This window comes from Sapajus apella, unplaced genomic scaffold, assembly GCF_009761245.1.
Source record: "Sapajus apella isolate SASKATOON/1434 unplaced genomic scaffold, GSC_monkey_1.0 scaffold75, whole genome shotgun sequence".
Lineage (NCBI taxonomy): Eukaryota > Metazoa > Chordata > Mammalia > Primates > Cebidae > Sapajus > Sapajus apella.
In genome coordinates, this window is record NW_022437015.1 from 4,212,542 (window position 1) to 4,228,497 (window position 15,956).

Here is a 15,956-nt window from a genome sequence, read left to right on the forward strand (position 1 = left end):
TGTCAATAGTTTCTGAATGTGCTCTTTGTAGTACACCCAAGATGATAGAATTGCTACCTTTACTATCACTTGAGTGGGTTTGAGTGTGAGGCATGCAGTATGGGCGAGTGGGAAGGAGAAAGAAATTAGTTCCAGCTGGCATAGGAACCGGGCATCACCACCCCGATCACTTTGACTGGGACCTGAGGGAAGAAACAGTGAAACAAAACAATGCACCTTGGCTAAAGGATGTGTGGATCTCCTGTTGATTAGGTACAGAGAGGCAGGACCTCAGAAGGTAGACAGGCCCAGCAGCAACCACCTACCTAGCTGTGAAGCTAGAGAATTTAGGTGGTGGGCAGCAATCCCCCAAATTAGACCGAATGATCATGTTAGTCCATTCACAGCTGGACCTCAGCCACTGGCAGGGGAGGACAGGGAAAAGCATTCGGCCTCCAGAGGAGGAACTTAGCAAGAGCTAGGCTGGAAAGCAGGGCCCTGATCAAATAGACCTCAGTCTAAGCAGAAAGAAGACACTCAGGCAGGGGAACTGGGTCATGCAGTGGGGAAGAGAAAAGGGCTGTGACTTGAGGTCTGCAAGGTACCTGGGTCTTTCTTGTGGCTCACCCCTGTCACCAGCGGACTGAAGCAGCTGAGTTGTCTCATACCCCATTTAGGATTGGCTCAGAATGGGAAAAGGGAAAGGTTGAGTAAGGCAGGAGATTGCAGTCCTCTTGAACAAAAAATCACTTCTACCCCCAGGGTTATCCTTTATGAGCCAGGAATTCACCCTGATTCCTTAGCCTCTCTAAAGATATTTGCACTAACTTTTTATAAACAGCTTTATTGAGATATACTTTACATACTACACAATTCACCCATTTAAAGTGTAGAATTCAATATGTTTTAGTATACGTACAGGGTTGTGTACTCATCACAATCACCAATTTTTAATTTAAAAAAAAATTTCTTTGAGACAGAGTCTCACTCTATTGCCCAGAGTGGAGTGCAGTGGCACGATCTTGTCTCACTGCAACCTCTGCCTCCTGGGTTCAAGAGATTCTCCTGCCTCAGCCTCCCAAGTAGCTGGGACTACAGGTGTGCACCACCATGCCCAGCTAATTTTTGTATTTTTAGTAGAGACAGGGTTTCACCATGTTGGTCAGGCTGGTCTCAAACTCCTGACTTCAAGTGATCCACACACCTGAGCCTCCCAAAGTGCTGGGATTACAGGTGTGAGCCACCGTGCCCTGCCTAAAATGTTTATTTTGAGATCTTATTTGATAACCTGTGAGAAATAATGCAGAGAGATCTCTTATATACTTTAGTTTCTCCCAATGGTAACATCTTGCAAAACTATAGTACATTATCACAATCAGGATATTGATATAACCCACCCATCTTGTTACAAATTATCCAGTATTATTTGTACTTATTTGTGTGCATATGTGTGCTTGTGTGTGTTTCATGTGTTTTATTCTATGCTATTTTATCACCTGGGTAGGTTTATGTATTTACCACCACAGTCAAGATGCTGAAAAGTTTTGTCATAAGGATCCCTTATGTTGCCCTATTATAATATAATCACACCTGCCTCACTTCTCTTCTCTTCCCTAATCCCTGGCAACCACGAATCTGTTCTCCATCTTTGTAATTTTGTCATTTCAAGAATGTCATAGAAGTGGAATAATACATCACAACAACCTTTGGGGATTGGCTATTTTCCCTCAGCATGATTCCCTTGAGGGTCATCTAAGTTGTTACATGTTTCATTAGCTTGCTCCTTTTTATCTTGCACCCACTTTTAATTTAGGGAAATTTGCCAGTGACTTAATATATTGATTGAGAGGGCCTGTAGGAGGCATTGCAGCACAAAGAAGGAACTGCAGAAGTAGAGGGTGCAAGCCTCAGTAGAGCTCTTCCAGCCTTAAAGACAGGCCTGGAGTCTTGAATTGCACTGAAGCAAGTGGCTCCTTCTTTTAGTTGAAAAGCGCAGAGCTTAGTTCTTGAGCAATCAGCTGCCAGCAGTTGTCACCACAGGACATCTGGCATTTGGGGGCTCCACCCATATCAAACCCCACTCTCTAGAGGAGAAGCCTCAGAGGTGAGAAATCATTAATCCTAGCAGAGCCCAACCATTGAGTGTTTAGCATTCCAGAAACTGTCCACAGACAGCAACGATTGCCTTTGGGGAAAGAAAAACCATGGCAGAAGCCAAGGAGCCTTAGGAAAGCCAGAATTCTTGCTTGATTTTTAGAGTAGAGTTATCTTGAGGAGGCTATACTCTAGGAGTCTTGGTGGTACTGATTTCATATTTCTCTTTTCTCATTCATATTGAAAACCTAAAGATTTTCTGCTTCTTCAGTTTCTATTGATCTCCCAATCATCAGAATGAGGTACCTGTTATGATGCCTATAATTTACTTTAAAATACTGAAGCAGAGACAGCATAACATTCCACATGATTAGTTTAAATGTACACTCTATGAGTAGTCAGTTACCTTGATCAAGACTTCTAAGTCGGGTGTGGGGGCATGCACCTGTAGTCCTAGCTAGTAGATAGAATGAGGCAGGAGGACCCGTTGAGCCCATGAGTTCAAGTCTGTAGTGAACTATGATCACATCACTGCACGCACAGAATAAGACCCTATCTCTTAAAAAAAAAAAAAAAAAAAAAAAAGACTTCTCACTCCAAAGTCACTCTCCAGAGATGGCTAGCTGACTATTTGCTATTAATGCCGGAGGCCATAAAAATTAGCATAATAAATGTTAGAAATAAGTTTTCATTGGTGAGAACTGTGGCTTGTTAATTTACACAGTGGTTGTTAAAATGGGTTCTTATTGGTGAAGTTAATGGTATTCAAACTATGTAGACAGACTAGAATATTTCAGCTTGAACAGGGTATAAAAATCTAATAGTTCCTACCTTTAGGGATGGTACTCTCCACCTACTCCCTAAAAGGTTCTGAGTCCTACTGCTGTATCCAGATAATTTTCAGTCCCTTGACCTCAATAAGTAGTTAACTGAATCTGTGGCTGTAATATTATCACATTTCCTTCAGGTGATCCTTTCACGCAAGAAAAAAAAAAAAAAAAGAGATCTGAAACATCATTGAGCTTTCAGAACAGGTTTAATAAACTGTTTTGTGCCTTCTTGCTAATAAATGTTTATATGTATGGCAGATTTTGGTCTGACATTTGCTTTTATTCAAAACTGGCATCAAGGTTATGGGAAGGTAGCTAACTCTCTTGCTTTCCTCCAGTTATTAGTGACTACCTCCAGTTATTAGAGGCCTACCCATAAAACTTAATAGTTGTATATAACCAAATCAGTTTAGGTCAGTTCACCACAGGACCTTCAGAATGCAAAGAAGGAGCTCTAATGTTAGAATCTTCATAAATCTCTGAAAAATCCCAAGAGCCACAAAAATTCTGAAGGGAAAATACTCAATTCAGTAGCAAACAGCAGTCTTTGTCATGTAGGCAAACAAAGTATCTGGATGTCAGACAACGAGATCTACAACTTGTGGTTCTTGGTCTTCATTGGGAAGGACTTTTCTATGGCATAATCTCTCAAGGTGGATCTTGAAAAAACTTACATTTCAAATCCTTGAAATCATGGAGTATTGATAAGCCTTTCACTGTCTTAGCTAACCCACACATCTTTAAAAATCTAAAATCTCTGGATAAAGGGCTGGGTGCAGTGACTCACGCCTGTAATCCTAGCACTTTGGGAGGCTGAGGCCGGAGGGTCACAAGGTCAGGAGTTCAAGACCAGCCTGGCCAAGATGGCAAAACCCTGTCTCTACTAAAAATACAAAAATTAGCCGGGTGTGGTGAGAGGTGCCTGTAATCCTAGCTACTCGGAAGGCTGAGGCAGGAGAATCACTTGAACCCGGGGGTGGGGGGGGGCGGAGGTTGCAGTGAGCCAAAATCACACCACTGCACTCCAGCCTGGGTGATAGGGTGAGACTCTGTCTCAAAAAAAAAAAAAATCTCTGGACAACGATTGATAGGAAAAAATCCTCTCTGTATATTTAAGAGCCAGGCATGTTATACACATCTCTTTCAATTATTAAAGAAAAAAGTCCCTTGGAGGAAAGTAAAGCTCAGAGAAGTTACCTGACTCATCTAGGGTTCCATGGCCTATAAGTGACACAGCTGGGGTTCAAGCTCTATGTCTTAGTCCATTCCTGCTGCTATCAAAAAATACCACAAACTATGTAATTTATAAGTTATAAAACTTATTTCTCAGTCGTGGAAGCTGAGAATTCCAAGATCAAGGCACCACCAGGTTCAGTGTCTAGGAGGGCCCAGCGTCTGCTTCCAAGATGATGCCTTGAATGCTGCACTCTCATATGGTGAAGAGCAAGAGAGTCCTAGGGTGCTTCTTTCAAATTCTTTTATCAGGTCACTAGTCTCATTCATGAGGGCTCTGCCTTCATGACTTGATCACCTCCTAAATATCTCACCTCTCAATACTACCACATTGGTGAATACGTTTCAACATACGACTTCTAAGGAACATAGACCATAGCCTCCATTTTTCTGACTTTTTCTGCTCCATACCAAGCTGCTTCTCATCCTTTGAAAAGATAATGGGTAGATAGAAGGGGAAATAAAATCCTTCCCAACGAAGATCAAGAACCACAAGTTGTAGATCTCCTCATCTGACATCCAGATACCTTGTTTACCTACATGACAAAGGAGCAGAGCAGCATTCACAAAACATTCCTCTGTTGCAAAGTATCTCTAACCTACCTCTTCCCACTCCTCAAAAACTTTGCTATTATGAGCAACTATGGGAATGAAAAGGAATCAAAAGACCCAATAATGTCAAACCACAGGGTCCCTGGCATATATAACACTGTGTGTTACTAACTCACTGTGAAACCTTCAGACTACATATGTAGGCCATATAGCTTACATATCATATACAGTAGTACCTCTCTTATCTGCGAGGATGTGTTCCAAAATCCCCAGGGTATGCCTGAAACCTCAGATAGTACTGGACCTGAATGCTATCAATAGGAGCACGTTTCTATGTCTTCCACAAATTTAATGCTTTTTCCTTCCTAAGCACTTATCACACACTGTAGCTGTAACTTTTGCAGTTTGAGGCATGATAGCAAAACTAGCACAAATTTCTTTTTCATTCTTCACAATTTCATGGATAGAAGATTCATTCTTACTGTAGATCTTAGCAACCCTAGCATATGATTTTTTTCTTTCCTTATTAAGTTGAGAGCTTTCACCTTTTTACTTAAAGGAAGCAGTTTACAGGTTCTCTTTGACATATCCGAACTGCCAGCATCACTACTCTTGTGCTTTGGAGTCATTATTAATTAAAATAAGAGTAACTTCTTGTGGGTGGGAAGGTGTGATGTTTAATGGGAACAAAATAAAATAGAATGAATAAGACAGCATTTAATAACACCACAGGGTGACTATAGTTGATAATAATTTAACTGTATATTTTTAAATCACTTAAAAAGTATAAATTGTTTTGTAACACAAAGGCTAAATGCTTGTGGGGATGGATACCCCATTTTCCATTATGTGATAATTTTGCGTTGCGTGCCTGTATCCAAACATCTCATGTACCTCATAAATATATATACCTACTGTGTACCCACAAAAATTAAAATAGAAAATTTTATGAAAAAGAGTGACCTGAACATGAGCACTGCAATATTATAATCGTCAATCTGATAACCAAGATGGCTACTAAGTGCATAGACAAGGTGAATACATTGGACAAGGAGAAGATTCACATCTCAGGCAGGATGCAGTGGAACAGCGTGAGATTTCATCCCCCTCCCCCAAAAGGCATGCAACTTATGAATTATTTCCAACTTATGAATTATTTGTTTCTGGAATTTTTCATTTAACATTGTGGACCATGGTTGACCACAAGTAACTAAAACCATGGAAAATAAAACCAGGGATAAGGGAGAAACATGTATTTCACATATTATCATATTTTAGTGTCACAGTCACATAAGAGGTAGCTTCGTTATTTTTTTAAGTTTTACAGCCAAAGAGACAGAATTGGAGAGGATTAAATGACTTGCCTGATGTCACATTGACAATTTATGTCATTATAAACAGGAGTGAAACCCAGATCTGTGTGATTCCACATCTAGTACTTATCACCTCTTTACCTGATATTTCATACCTTCTATGAATTCACTCTTGGACTCAAAGAGAGCCTAAGATCCACTAGTTATGGTGTGCATCTAATTTCAAGACTGTCAGGCTCTTAGATGGCCAAGCCCCAAACCCTTGCTGGAGGGCAAGTCGTCCTGCCCCATCAAACAGCCAGCTGGCCTCAGTTATGGTTTAGAAGGCTGAGCCACTCTTGCTTGGATTTTCTTTCCCTCTATTTTTTTTCCATGTTGAGGTCAGTAGGTTAGACACCCTCTGCTTTGGAAATCTGTAAGATACTTGAAAAGACAAAGCTTTTTATATCCGCAGGAAAGGAGATCCCTATCACATTAAGAGAAACCATGAGTGCTGTTCCCACCCCTCAGCCATCTGGGTCTTGCTTACCTCTTCTAGCTCTCAGCTGTTCCTCCCCTGCTCCCTCAATCATCCCCTAAATTCACACTTGGTTCAGGAGAAAGCCATGGTTTTACAAATAGCTTCATGGTCATTGCTTTGAATTACCACAATCCCTTGGGTAAACTATAAGACTACAAAATTTAACTTTAAAAGTAGTTACTTTATGGCCAGCCAAGTCATGATACTGCCATTTCATCGCACATCATGGTGACCTCATTCTCCACTGTGGGCCTGAGATGCTAATCAAGAAAGGCCTAGGCTTGGGGAGGTCCAGACAGTCAAGAGTCAGTGATGCCAACATCCGGAAAGCACAGTTTTGTCCTTCCTTCCTGGGGTGATGGGGAGGAAGAAGGAACTGAGGGAACTGTGGAAGCATATACTGCTGGACTCTGCTGCAGAGATTTTGAGTGGTAGTATGGCTATGCAAGCTTGTCTGGGTGGATTATAACCACCCAGCAGGTTCTTTCTGCTCACTGCACAAACAAAAGCATTCTACAGCATTGCAATAGAAAAAGAGTTTAATTGACATGAGGCCAGCCACACCCTGTGGGAGACAGAATTATTACTCAAATCAATCTCATTGAAAGCTCACAGGTTAAAGGTATTTTTCAAAGGTACTTATGGGGAAAGGGTGGGGGTGGCTAAGCAATGGATGCTTGCTGCTGATTTAGCTGAGAGTGTGGAAAATGATCCTCCTATGTGCTGAATAGATTATTGGTGGGGCCACGGGAACAGCTGGCAGAGGACCCAGATGAAGCCTGGTGTCAAACATGCAAAAAAACCTAAAGAGATATGTCAAAATGCCAATATTAGGTTCTATAATAGTGATGTCATTTGCAGGAGTAATTGGGGAAGTTACTTATCTTGTGACCTTCAGAATAATGGCTGGCAATTGTTTATATCTACACCTTAGCAGAAGTCAGGCTTCTATTCTCCTCCTAGCCTGGTGATCTTGGATTAGTTTTACAAAGATGGTTGAGTTTTGGGAGAGGGCTATTATAATTTAAACTAGAAGCTAAATATCTCTCAAAGTTAGTTTGGCAACTTGAAGGTTAAAGGAAAGAGGGGCATTGACTAGATCAGATCCCCCCTCTACCATTATTTTCTCACTAATACAATTTTTGCAAAAGTGGTTTCAGCACTGTGATGATTTTCCAGTTCCATGCCCTGTCTAGGTCCATCTAACCCCCACTTAAAGGTTTGCTCCCCCATCTTTACTAAACCCAGATTCTGGGATTCATCCTGCCCTGAATCAATGAAAAATATATCTCTATCCATACCTCACCAGCAAAGGCTCAAGCAAGCGGCTTCTGGCTCTGCTCTGATCTCAAAATTGCAGTCCAGTAACTGGGCTCTTGTCCCTTCCCTTACGTACAGGTACCTGCCTTGTACTCAATTCCTATGACTAGGCTTCTGTTTTATTCCCTCAGTATCTGAGGCCCTGTAGTTCCTAGGTACCCAAATTATTCCAGCATGGGAAAGGGTGTGTGGGGAGAAGGGGGCTTCCTGGCCAATCCTTTCAATCCCTACCCAACCTGGATCCTTTCTAGCAATTGGATTCCTTCCATTAAATTCACATATTTAAATTTGAAATGTTATCAGTTAGCTCCCTGGTAGGAAAGATGAACAAATAAGCATTCATCCACTTCTGCCTATTTTCTCTCCTGTCTCTTCCTTATTTTTGTTAGTCATATTAATATTTTTACTTTATCTGGATTTTTAACAAATTGGTAATGTACCCCTGCTACTTGCAGCTGGTCCTTCTTGATGACAGATCCCTATCTAGACGCTTGTATCCAGCCTGCTGCCAAACTCCCTGGATGATGGCTCTGTCTCCCTGTAGGGGCACCTATCTCTTGCTTGCTGCCAGGCCTCCTTGGTCCTGACTGTTGGGCCTAAAAACTACTCTTCCCTGGGCCTGTTGCTTAAACATTCTCTTGCCACCGACTCTGTTCCCCTTAGGTGTGCCTTTCTCCGTAGATTCTGCTCTAAGGAGGCTCTGGAACGACCATCCCCAGCTGCCAAGAGACACAATGGCACCCTTAGCCAACCCTGTTCCTATATTTAAATAATATGGAGAAAATTCCTTTTTTTTTTTTCAATTTTAACTGAGACAACATTAGAGTTTTTTGTTTTTTGCATTTTGTTTGGAGACAGTCTTGCTTGGTTGCCCAGCCTGGAATGCAGGGCACAATCTTGGCTCACTGCAACCTCCTACTCCCGGGTTCAAGCAATTCTCCTGCCTCAGCCTCCCAAGTAGCTGGGACTACAGGTGCGTGCCACCATGCCCGGCTAATTTTTGTATTTTTAGTAGAGAGGGGTTTCACCATGTTGGCTGGGCTGATCTTAAACTCTTGACCTCAAGTGATCTGCCCGCTTTGGCCTCCCAAAGTGCTGGGATTATAGGTGTGAGCCACCGTGCCCAGCCAAAATTAGATTTTTTTGAAATGCACTTTTACCAATAAATTAGACTAGGGGAAATAACCTGCACCCAAAACACAAAAATTTAACGGCTTACAAAATAAATCTGCATGTAATCACAGATTAGATTGGATGATGGTGTATGAGGCCATTTAGATTTTTTTTTTTCCTCTACTATTTCTCCCAACCCCATTTTATTTATTTATTTTTAGAGACAGAGTCTCGCTCTGTTACCCAGACTGGAGTGCAGTGGTGTGATCATGGCTTACTGCAGCCTTGACCTCGTGGGCTCAAGCAATCCTCCCACCTCAGCCTCTCAAGTATCTGAGACTACAGGCATGCACCATCACACCCAGCTAATTAAAAAAAAAAATTGTAGAGACTAAGTCTTGTTATGTTGCTCAGACTGGTCTCATACTCCTGAGCCCAAGTGATCCTCCTGCCTCAGCCTCCCGAAATGCTGGGATTACAAGTGTTAGCCACCACACCCAGCCCCCAAATCCCTTTATAAGGGTTATTTTGTTTTGTTTCAGGGAATGAGGGATTCAGCACTGTCACAACCTCCTAATTTTAAAAAAAGAGGCCAAGCATGGTAGCTCATTCATACCTTTAATCTCACCACTTTGGGAAGCTAAGGTGGGAGGATTGCTTGAGCCCAGGAGTTTGAGGCCAGCCTGGGCAACATAGTGAGACCCCATTTCTATTTAAATGAAATTTTTAAAAAGACAGTAAATAAAAAATAATAATACAATTTCTTTTAAAATGGCAGTGGACTGAGAAGTAGCTAATAGTTCATGCCCAAGGGGAAAAAGACCCCATTTCAGCTCTCCATGCCTTTTGCCATTGAGCAAGGCTTTAAGCATGTCACAATCCTTACAACCTCCAGACCTTACTCATGTGCTCCTACCAGGTGGAATGCCACTCCCCCTTCACTCCATTTATCTGAACCATACTTATTCTTCAAAACTCCAATCTAGTATTACCTTCTCCGGGAAGTACATTATTCTCCTACTTCTCAACCACCTGCTGCTGTTAAAATCTATCCCACACAATTTTGCACTTAATTCAGTCAACTCTTAACTCCTAATGTTTAATGTAAACTAGTTTAGACTCCACAATTAATCCCATAGGCATCCTTCTTGATCTCTTTCAGGGACACTTAGCAAAATCTGAGCCTGAAGTTAGGGCTCAGCAAAGACATACCGAAGATACTTGTTGTAGAAACAAAATCAGAGGTTTCCATTCTTTTAATATAAATGGTTAGAAAATGGAGTGTTCAAACACAGCCAGAAAACAAACAAACAAACAAACAAACACATCAGCATCCTGGGGAGCAACTACCAAAGACACCACAGGTATTGCCAAGTCATTGAACCAGAGAGTGTTAGAGCGGAAAGGAATCTCAATCATCTACTCCCAAACTTTTAAACGGGTACATGAATACCCCTTGGGGTCCATGGCAGTGTGCCAAAGGGGTCCACAAAGCCACAGGATAAACATGGCATGCTTTTCTGGAGTGTCAATTTTACTTGAGTATAAGAAATTTTTAAAATGTCAATATTAAAACAAATACAGCTATATCATGGAGGAGAACACAAACACTGCTCTCATTTTTAGGGTAAAACACAAGATCTCAAAGACACTTGGAACTTGCAGTAGGCTACTTTGGGCCACCCCATCCATCCCTCTCCCTTACCCATACCAGGATTTCATTTTCACTTTCCTCTGTCATTAAGGTTATTTTAATGAAAAATAAATAAATAAAAGTTTGAGACAGACCGATGTAGTCCAACCCCTTTTTTCACAATTAGGAAAACTGAGGCCCACAAGTGAGAAATAATTTGGCCAAAGCCATATACATTGAGTTCAGCGAGAGCTAGGACCACAATCCACCTCCGTCAGAATGTACATTTCTTCCCAGCAACTTGCTCAGGTGACTACTGACTACTAACTATACTTCCTTGCTAACTCTGAGCCACATCTTGTACCTTTCAGGATTTTTTTCCTTGCCAAGGGCTATACAACCTATCCTTAGGGAAACGTGTAGCACCAGAAGCACTGAGGGCAGGCCAGACACTTCCCTCTCTACAGCTTCAAATACAGTGAATAAAGATGCATGAAATGCATGTAACTGATGAGATTCATACCCCTCCCAGAAACAGGATGAAGGTCAATAATTTCAGTGTGAGAGTGGCAAAAAGGGGACGAGGTCCCGCTAATCAGAGGCCATATCCAGAAAGCAAAGAGCTGATTTCAAGATCTTCCTTTTTCCCTTTGTTTGTGTAAGACCACCTCAGCAAGGCTCCAAGGAATCTGGAGCCTCAGTTTTTTTGGAGGTGTCCCTGCCTGGCTTCTCCGTCTTCTTCAGGGTAAGGGAATAAAATAACCACCTCAGGTAAGAACAGGAAGTGACTTTAAATTCAAAAGAACCCAGCTTCACTGTCACGTATATTCTTCAGGCAAATTAGCAGAGGCTGCCTATAGATTTGCATACTTACATATACTTATTCACACCTTAAACCCACCCATAACTCTCACTGTTACACAGACATATGGAAATTCTTCTGCACACTGTCACAAATACAAACATAACTACACATTTGTGTTTGGAAAACCAAAATTATCATAGTCTGTCTCTACCCACACTTCTCCTCCCCCAACACCCAGCCCCAGATATATACCACTGAGACCCACATTATATCACATACATCAGGTTGAGCAGTGATCCCAGTTGCCAGGGTTAGAGTCACATTCCATAGTATTCCATTCCTCTCAAAGAACTAACAGATCATTTCACAAAGATATCATCACCTGACAACTAATGTCAAGTTACAGCCAGAATACATGGCACATTACCCACCCCCATTACAGGTAGGCTTACAGGAGAATGACATCAGAGACAAAAGAGATTTGTGGCTCAGTGTCACTGCAGGAGACTGACCAGACAGGTAAGATGGGGGGCTTGTCCCAGCCAGAGAGATTTCCTTTCCTCTCTGGGCCCTAGAACTGGGAGTGGGAAAGTTGTCTGACTTTTTGCAGACTTCTCAAACTCTAGATACAGATCACCTAGGTTGAAAAAATTAGAAAAGAAAAAGACTGCCTCCCTTTTTTTTTAACCTTTTTATTATTTCTTTCCAATTTTTATTTTAGTTTCAGAGGGTACACATGCAGGTTTGTTACACAGGCAAATTGCATGTCATGGGGGTTTGGGGTACAGATTATTTCATCACCCAGGTAATAAGCATAGTACCCCATGAGTAGTTTTTCAGTCCTCACCCTCCTCCCACCCTCCACCCTCAAGTAGACCCTGGAAAGACTCCTCTTTTAACATGAATTTTTTTTTCCAGAAGATGATTGGGTCATGTTATACTACTTTTTCTTTTGAATAAGGCCCCAACTCCTAAAGAAAAGTGTAGTGATCAACAGCATGGTCTCTGGAGCCAGACACCCGGTCTGAATTTCAGCCCCATCACATACTAGTTGTATGACCTTGAGCAAGTTATTTAACCTCTTTAGCTTTCAGTTTCACAGTCTGTTAAAAGTTGGGATAATAATAGCATCTTTCTCGTGGTGGTATGATGTGATTTAAATTTAAAGCTCTTAGAAAAGTATGTGGCCTGGCCCTTAAGAAGCTCAATAAATGGAATTATACAAAGGAGTAATTTCCTGTTTTTCCCGGGCCTTTACGCCCTCACTACCTGCTTGCCCACCCACAGCTGACAATGTGGTCACCCTGTTTCTGAGTCATGCCTTCTAGAGCCCAGAGAGAACAAGACTGGCCCAATATCACACAGAAAGATTAATAGGATTGGAATTGATTGCTTTGGGTTGACTCAGCAGGCCAGTAGCCAGTGTTCTTATCTACTTCATCTCCTCCTTAGGAAAAAATGAGCATAGCTGGAGGAAACCTTGGGAGGAAATATGGCTGGGGCCAGGCAGGATGTAAATAATATTAAGAACAATAACAACTTAATATGTGCCAGGCACAGCTTTAAGTACATTCTGTGTGTTTTATTCAAACCTCACAGCAACCTTATGATTTGATGACTACCATTATCACCTGCATCATACCGAAGAGAAAACAGGCTCCAACACCTAGAATGGCTTAAAGCTGGGATTATGAACCCAGGCAGTCTGACACCAGAGATGGAGTGTTCAACCACTACACTACACTGCTGTCCACATAAAGCAAAGAAAGCAGAAGGATAGATGAGGCAGGAACAAAGGACAATGGAGCGATACAAGTTCTTTTTGAAGTAAATTGATTGAGGCAATCTAGTGTTTTGGCTAAGCAGCAATTTAAGACCAAGGGTTAAAAACTAGCTGGGTTTAAGGCTTACCTCTGCTACTAGTTATTGATTTTCTTTGGGCCTTAGCTTCCTCGTCTGTAAAATGGGAATAAAACTAACAAGTATTTCATAGGCCAGGTGTCATAGTTCACATCTGTAATCCCAGCACTTTGGGAGGCCAAGGCAGGAGGATTGTTTGAGGCCAGGAGTTTGAGACCAGCCTGGGCAACACAGTGAGACCTCATCTCTACAAAAAAAAAAAAAAAAAAAAAAAATTTTTTCTTAATTAGCCGGAAGTGTTGGTACATGTTTGTAGTCCTAGCTACTCAGGAGGATGAGGTGAGAGGATCGCTGGAGACCAGGAGTTCAAGGCTATACAGGGTGCCATGATTGTGCAACAGCACTCTAGCCTGATTGTCAGAGTAAGATCCTGTCTCTAAAAAAGTAAATAAATAAAAATAAAATTGAAAACTAACTAGCATTTCTTAGAGTTGTGATAAGGTTTACAGAAGACAATGCACATAACATGCCAAAGGCAGTGCTTAACACACCTACGTAAGTACTCAGTAAGAGCAATTAATGTCATTGGCTGTGCCACCTTCAGGATTTGCCTAGCTATACAGCTCCCCCGCCCCTTCCCAGGGAAAAGCATTTAGGAAGGAAAAAGAAGTTTGTAAATTGTCCAGAAAATGAAGAACTGAAGGCTGGGTGTGGTGGCACACACCTGTAATCTCAGCACTTTGGGAGGCCGAGGCAGGAGGATCACCTGAGGTCAGGAGTTCAAGACCAGCCTGGCCAACATAGTGAAACCCTGTCATTAAAAAAAAAAATAAAAAAGAAAGAAATGCCCATCGCCGATAGACTGGATAGGGAAAATTTGGCACATATACACCATGGAATATTATGCAGCCATCAAAAAAGATGAGTTTGGGTCCTTTGTAGGGACATGGATGAACCTGGAAACCATCATTCTCAGCAAACTGACAGAAGAGCAGAAGATCAAACACCGCATGTTCTCACTCATAGGCGGGTGTTGAACAATGAGAACACATGGACACAGGGAGGGGAGCACTACACACTGGGGTCAGTTGGGGGGAAATAGGGGAGGGACAGTGGGGGGTGGGAAGCTGGGGAGAGATAGCAAAGGGAGAAATGCCAGATGTAGGTGATGGGGAGGAAGGCAGCAAATCACACTGCCACGTGTGTTCCTATGCAACAGTTTCGCATGTTCTTCACATGTACCCCAAAACCTAAAATGCAATAAAATAAATAAATGGGAAAAAAAAAATAAAAATAAAAATAAAAATAAAATAAAGAAAAAGTATTAAAATAAATTAAAAATAAATTTAAAAAATAAAAAAATAAAAAATAAAATAAAATAAAATGAAGAACTGAGCAGAGTAACAGCTCTAGACATCCTTTCCCGCCTCTCAGGAGTATATGTGGGCATGGGGTGGGGGGTGGTTAGTGAGCACCAGCATTATTACCATCACCTCCTTTCTCAAGGAACAGAGCCTGCCAGATTATACCTCAGCCTTTGGTTACTTATAGCCTGAGTCAGAACTCTTTTTTTTTTTCTTCCTTCAGTTTTGTTTTTCCATGTCCTTTTCACATCAACTCTGTGAAGTACTGGGAAACAAAGAAGTAATTTCAAGTGTGTTAAGTGTCTTCCATGTGGTGGACACAATGCTACCACTTTCCATCACTGCCCAATATCTCACAATATTACTGGGAAGGAAGGGGTGCACTTCTCCTCGCTTTATAAATGATGCCCTGAATCCAGGGAAGGAAGCTGTCTTCTTTAATGTACATTTTTCTCTCATCCCATCTATTCAGTACTACTCTGGCCTGAGGTCGCATCCTGCTGAGGATTTTCTGTAAACTGAACTACAGTATTCTAACATTTCACCGTCCTCAACACACCAGTCTTTGCATAATCCCAAATCCCATGAGTTGAGAGTAATTTGCCACCAGTGGAGCTGAGATCAACTTATGACTCTGCTACTTACTCGCTATAGGATTCTGTACTCGTCACTTAATCTCTCCCTCTATTTCCTCATTTCTAATATGGGCATGATGACACCTTCTACTCCATGAGGTTGTGAAAATAAAATAACTTTCTTCAAAGTGCTCTGTCAACTGGAGATGCTTGACATAGAAACATTATTTAAAACAGAACCGTCAGATAGCTTAATCTCAAAGGAGCCCCAGAAGGGCAATGGAATGCCTGTATCTCTGACTTTCTATCAAGTAGGACACCAGATCTGCCAACTATGACTTTGGGAATGTTGGGGGACAGAGAATGCAGGAATACCCTGAAGTGACTGTTGAGGAAATGATGTTTGCCATAATCATTGTGTAATCTATATCATCATGGAGATATCTGAATCCTTTATATAACATTCTTCTGAAAGCAGTATCATCTACACTTTTCATGTGGCACTGAATACTTATTTGAGGTATTGGGCACTGTTGGAAAGCGCCCAGCATTGTGTCCACCACGGAAACAACACATTTGAGATTAAATTAAAACTGTTTCACTTCCTTTGTTTCTACTTTCCCTTTCCCACAAGTGCTCCATCTGTATTTGCAAAATCCTTCCCATCTTCCCTTCTAGGCCCATCCATTACAAAGCACACCTTAGTCCAGAACCAGGCCCTAAACCTCCAGGTCAGTCTTTCTGAATCCACACAGCACTGTGCAC